This window comes from Populus alba, chromosome 14 (assembly GCF_005239225.2).
Source record: "Populus alba chromosome 14, ASM523922v2, whole genome shotgun sequence".
Classification (NCBI taxonomy): domain Eukaryota; kingdom Viridiplantae; phylum Streptophyta; class Magnoliopsida; order Malpighiales; family Salicaceae; genus Populus; species Populus alba.
This window is the reverse complement of record NC_133297.1, coordinates 18,462,229-18,468,572: the sequence shown is the minus strand read 5'-3', so window position 1 is coordinate 18,468,572 and position 6,344 is coordinate 18,462,229.

Sequence of the window (6,344 nt, the reverse complement as noted above, 5' to 3'; positions counted from 1 at the left end):
AATAGAGGTAGACAGAGTTAAAATTAAGACAATAGACAAGCTTTTGCAACCAACTACAGTAAAGGGTGTTAAGAGTTTCCTTGGACATGCAGGATTTTATAGGAGGTTCATCAAAGACTTTTCTAAAATATCAAAACCACTATGCAATCTGCTGATAAAAGACATGAAGTTTTAGTTTGATGAAGTATGCAAGACAACCTTTATGCTATTGAAAGAGAAGTTAGTGACAGCTCATATTATAATTGCACCGGATTGGGAGAAACCATTTAAGTTGATGTGTGATGCAAGTGATAATGCAATTGGAGAAGTGCTGGGGAAGCGGAAAAATAATGTGTTTCACACCATATATTATGCCAGCAGAACACTCAATAACACTTAGCTCAATTATGTCACGACTGAAAAAGAGTTGCTTGTTGTGGTATATGCCTTTGATAAGTTTCAGCCTTATCTGATGGGAAACAAGGTGCTGGTGTATACTGATCATGCTGCAAATAGACACCTAGTGTCCAAGAAAGATGCCAAGCTTAGACTTATCCGTTGGATCCTTTTACTACAAGAATTTGATGTAGAAATTAAAGATAAAAAAAGGACAGAGAATGTGGTGGTTGATCATCTTTAACAGTTGGAATTGACAAAGCAATTGGAGCCTAAATTCATGGTTATAAATGAAAGCTTTCCTGATGAAAGAATCTTAGCAATTTTCATTAATAGTTTCATTCCTTGGTATGTAGATTATGTCAATTTTCTTGCAGGTAAGATCATCTCGCCATATTTTTCTTACCAACAAAAGAAAAAAAAATTTGTTGAGGTCAAACACTATTTCTGGGAAGTGCCGATACTTTATTGGCATTGCCCATATCAAGTTATCAGGAGATGTGTTTTGGAAGAAGAAGAAATGACAAACATATTGAAGCACGACCACACCCTTGAATTTGGAGGGCACTTTGGAGCACAACGCACTGCAGCAAAAATTCTACAATCTGGTTTTTATTGGCCCACTATGTTTAAAGATGCTTACGCTTTTGTTACTGCTTGTGATAAATGTCAACATACTGGGAATAAATCTCGATGAAATGAAATGCCACTCCAGAATATCTTAGAAGTTGAATTATTTGACATATGGGGCATTGATTTCATGGGACCTTTTTCTTCATCCTACAATAATAAATACATACTCTTAGTAGTGGATTATGTATCAAAATAGATAGAGGTAGTTGCAACACCTACAAATGATGGTAAAGTGGTGTTTAATTATTACAAAAAAAAAAAAACATCTTTACCAGATTTGGCACTCCTAGAGCAATCATCAGTGATGAAGGAACTCACTTTTGTAACAAGCAGTTTGAAGCACTTCTGTCTAAATATGGAGTCAAACATAAGAGAGCATTGGCTTATAACCCTTAAACAAATGACCAGACAAAGGTGTCAAATAGAGAGGTGAAGCAGATTCTAGAAAAGACAGTCAATAACTCTCGAAAAGATTGGGCAAGAAAGCTAGATGATGCATTATGGGTGTATAGGAAAACATTTAAAACAACATTGGGAATGTGTTTGTATCAACTAGTTTTTGGGAAAGTATGCCATCTTCTTGTTGAATTAGAGCATAAGGCATATTGGGCAATGAAACAACTGAACATTGATCTGCAGGTTGCAGGTGAGAAAAGAATCCTGCAACTTAACGAGATGGATGAAATTCACAATGAGTCCTATGATGCCAAGATATACAAGGAAAGAACCAAGGCATAGCATGACAAGCACATTGCATGGATTTACCGACGAAATATTTCTGTCGGTAATTTGAGGTTGAACTTACCGACGAAACTTTTTCCATCCGTAATGAAGTCAGTAACTACCGACAGAATTTGTCCATCGATAGTTACTGATGGAATTATGGACAGAAAGTTAAGAATTTAAAAAAAAGGCGGTTTGCTGGCGTGGTGGTTTTTGCTGGTGATTTTTCCCAATGGAATCACTAAGGGATTCAAAATGGCAGCTCCGTACAATGATGTGACTGGTTCACCATTTAAAATGCCGATGGAATTACCAAGGGATTCAAAATGGCAGATCCGTACGGTGACGTGTCAATTTTTCCATCAGAATATCCGACAAACTCACCGACGGAATAAGTCCGTCGGTGAAACCGTCAAAAAAAGTTATTATATGCCCTCTCTACCTCTCCTCTCCTCCATTATTTCTCCTTCTTCTTCCTCATCCCAACTCTCCCCATCTGCAAACAACCAGCCCCCCTCCCCCCCAAATAAAAATCTCCCTCATCTCAGCACAACAAGTTATATTTCTTAAAGTTTTGTGGTCACAACATCCGTGTTCTGATTTACCGACGGATTTTATCATTTTTTGTAAGTAATTCTATATTTTTAAATTTTAACATTTAAATGTCAATTTTATTGTTTTTTTAGTATATGTATTTTGTTAGTAGATGTACATGTTTTATTGTCATTTCTCAAACAAACTTGTAGTATATGTGTCGCACGTGTACGACGTCGCGGCGAAATGTTCCACTTTAAATCTAAAAATGTATGTATCTATCTGGAAAATATGGGGAGACAAGAAATTCTTGTCTTTTATTGGTGGAAAATGGAATGGGAGTCGCCACATAGTATTTTGGTCACTAGGAACCCTGACTGGTCTCAAAGATCAAGTACGGGCACTGATTGTGTAAAGGGAAGGTATTAGCACCCCAAATACACCTTCCCTAAGGTAAGTTGCATTGTTTGATTGTCTGATAAAAAACCATGGTGTTATTATATTTCTAGTTATTGGTCTGTCTATAGTTCAAGAAAAATCCTCCTCAGTAAGGAGGTCCTTATCTTATCGGGTAAAAACCTAACCATTCTAACATCTATATGAAAACTATATTTTTTATATCTGGAATACGTTTTATGTATAAATTTATAATCCCAAATACTAAAAGAAGACAAAAATATATTTTTATAATTTTTGAAATATTGGCCAAGTTCTCATACTAAAAGAAGACAAAAATATATTCATAATCCCATTCTAACAGACTTGTTATTAAAGCCAAAGTGCATGCTAAAACCTTTTTTTGAATTTTTTTGTTTTATGCTTAAAAAACAATATGATTTTTTTGTTGTAGGAAAATACGATGTGATGATTTTTTTTATATATATATCTTTGAGAGACTTGGGCGTATGCATGAAAACAAAATATATTTTTTTGGTTTTATAATTTTTTTTGCAATGTTTTGACGAAAACCAGGTATTTTAATACCGGATTTGTATCTTTACGGTATAAAAATACAAACCAATATTACACAAAATAGATAGAAAAATACACGAGAAAATCACCAATTTTTTAGAAAAGATTTTTTGGAATTAAAGTTTTTTTGTTTTAAAAAAATAAATAACAGTGGATTATTCTCCACTGTTCACGTGAACAGTGGAGACCACCGAGGAAGAAGAAGAAGAAGAAAGGGAAGGGGAAGGAGGTTGACCTGCGGTGGAAGCTTGGCTGCGACGAGGAGGCTCTGCTGGTGGCTCAGCAAGCTTCGGTGGAAGGAATGATGGCCAACGTCGGTTGCTGGTGAAGGAAGAAAAAAAAGTTGTTGCGAAGTCCATGATGAAACCCCTCGGTTTAGGATACCAAAAAATTGACATGTCCCCTAACTTTTGCATGTTATACTACCTTGAAAATGCTGAGATGACCGAGTGAATGACATGCGGGCATTCCCGTTACAGAGTGGCATATAAAAAACTTAGATACTTCCCAATCACACCTAGACTGCAGAGGTTTTTCATGTCACCAAGGACTGCTGAGCACATGACATGGCACCAAGCACATGATGCAGTTGATGGAGTGATGGTGCATCCTTCTGACGGCGAAGCTTGGAAACTCTTTAATAGTATGCATCCTTACTTTTCAGCTGAATCAAGAAACGTGCGTCTTAGATTGTGTATAGATAGATTCAACCCATTCGGGTCATTTGCTACATCTTATTCTTGTTGGCCGGTCATACTCACAGTTTATAACTTTCCACTGGGAATGTGTATGAGGCCGTAGTTCATGTTTTTATCTACTATCATACCCGGTTCAAGCAGCCCGGGCTGGAATATAGATGTTTGTCTTTGACCGTTGATTGATGAGTTGGCACCGTTGTTGTCCTCCGGATCTCTGACTTATGATATATCGAGGAAACAAATTTCCTTATGATGGCAGCTTTGATGTGGACTATCAATGATTTTCCAGCTTATGGAATGCTTTATGGTTGGAGCACGCATGGGAAACTAGCATGTCCATACTGCTTGGAAAACAACAAGGCATTCACGCTAGCAAACAGAGGTAAAGCTTCTTTTTTTTACTATCACCGTCGCTTCTTGCCACTAAATCACAGGTACAGAAAGAACATAAAAGATTTCTTTATTGGCAAGTTAAAAAAGGTGTTGCATCCCTGCGTCTTTCTGGTGAAAAATTGCATGATGTTGTATCAGAGTACAGTCACATTGTGTTTGGCCTTCAATCAGGTAAGCAAAAGTTTCCTGGTTTTGGTTTGACCCATAATTGGGTAAAGCAATCTTTTAGGAGCTTCCTTATTGGAAGACCAATCTGCTCCGCCATAACCTTGACATCATGCACATTGAAAAGAATGTGTTTGAGAAAATTTTCAACACCGTCATGGATGTGAAGGGGAAGACAAAGGACAACATCAAGGCTAAATTGGATATAGCTTTATTCTGTAACCGTAAAAATATGGAGTTGGTTTATGATAAGTCACGGGTCACAAAACCAAGAGCAAGCTTCATGTTAGAGAAAAACACACAACTACTAGTCTACAAATGGCTTAAGAGTTTGCATTTTCTGGATGGACATGCCTCGAACATATTAAGGCTGGTTAATATCGATGATTGTACATTGTATGGAATGCAGAGTCATGACTGCCACGTGTTTATGCAAACACTCATCCCATTAGCTTTTCATGATTTGTTGCCAAAAGGAATATGGAATGCACTCACGGAGATCAGTCATTTCTTTAAAGTTATATGCTCCAGCAAGTTGAATGTTGAGCACATTGAGAGGCTTCAAACGAATATCATCGAGACACTATGCAAACTTGAGATGATATTCCCTCCATTTTTTGACTCAATAGAGCATCTCCCCATACATCTACCGTTCAAGGCAAAAGCTGGAGGACCGGTCCAGTATAGATGGATGTACCCATTCGAACAGTTAGATATTACAGTTGCAATGTAATTCATAAATAAAATTATTTTCTATGTTTTTCTTAACTGAAAATACTTGATTAATTCAATGTAGGTACTTGTTTAATCTCAAGAAAAAGGTTAAGAACAAGGCGCATATTGAGGTTTCGATATGTGAGGCCTATATTGTTGAGAAGATCTCAACATTTATCTCGTACTATTTTGAACCTCATCTGAGAACGAGAATCAATCGCGTTCCACAGCATGATGATGGCGGTGAAGTGCCTTCCAATGGGAACTTGTCAATATTCTCCAATCCTGGACGACCCACACCTAAAAATGCCGTAAGTGGAAGATATTTGTCGGAAATAGAGTTCAAACAAGCACACAACTATGTTCTATTGAACTATGATGAGTTGAGACCTTTTATGCAGTAAGTTTATATATGTGTAATACTAATTAAACTTTGTCAGTAATATACTGTTAATTACATATTGTAATATCATATACTCATTATCACTTGCAGGCAACATCGACAATATTTGCTCTCCAATAACTCACTACTGACCGAATCCTAGATCTTTCAATTACAAGATGAACAATTTGCCACGTGGTTCAAAACACATGTAAGCACTATCACAAACTCATTCTAACTTGCAAAATTACTGTATGCATGTCATTATGAGATTCTCGTTCATTTACTATTTATTGATGTACATTACATATAAGGTTTGTCAAATGGGAAGGAGTGCGCCTAAGTCATTGTCTTCACTAAGCCTGGGGCCTGAAAGAAAAGTTAAGTGCTACAACGGGTATTTTTTCAATTGATATGTTTTCCATACTGAAGAATACCAGCATGGAAGAAAGACATACAACAACGGTGTTTGTATTAAGGGATCCACTAGTAGTGAGTTAGAAGTTGACTACTATGGCAGATTAGAAGAGGTCATCGAACTGCAATATCATAGCGAGCAGAATAGAGTGTTTTTATTCAAATGTTATTGGTATGACACGACTGACAAAGGAATTAGAGTTGATCCACACTATGGTCTAGTCAAAATCAACTCAAAAGCTAGACTCCGCAACATAAAAGATGTCTTTGTTTTCACAAAGCAATGTCAACAAGTTTATTACACATACACCCCTTCATTTAGAAAGGATTGATCAAGA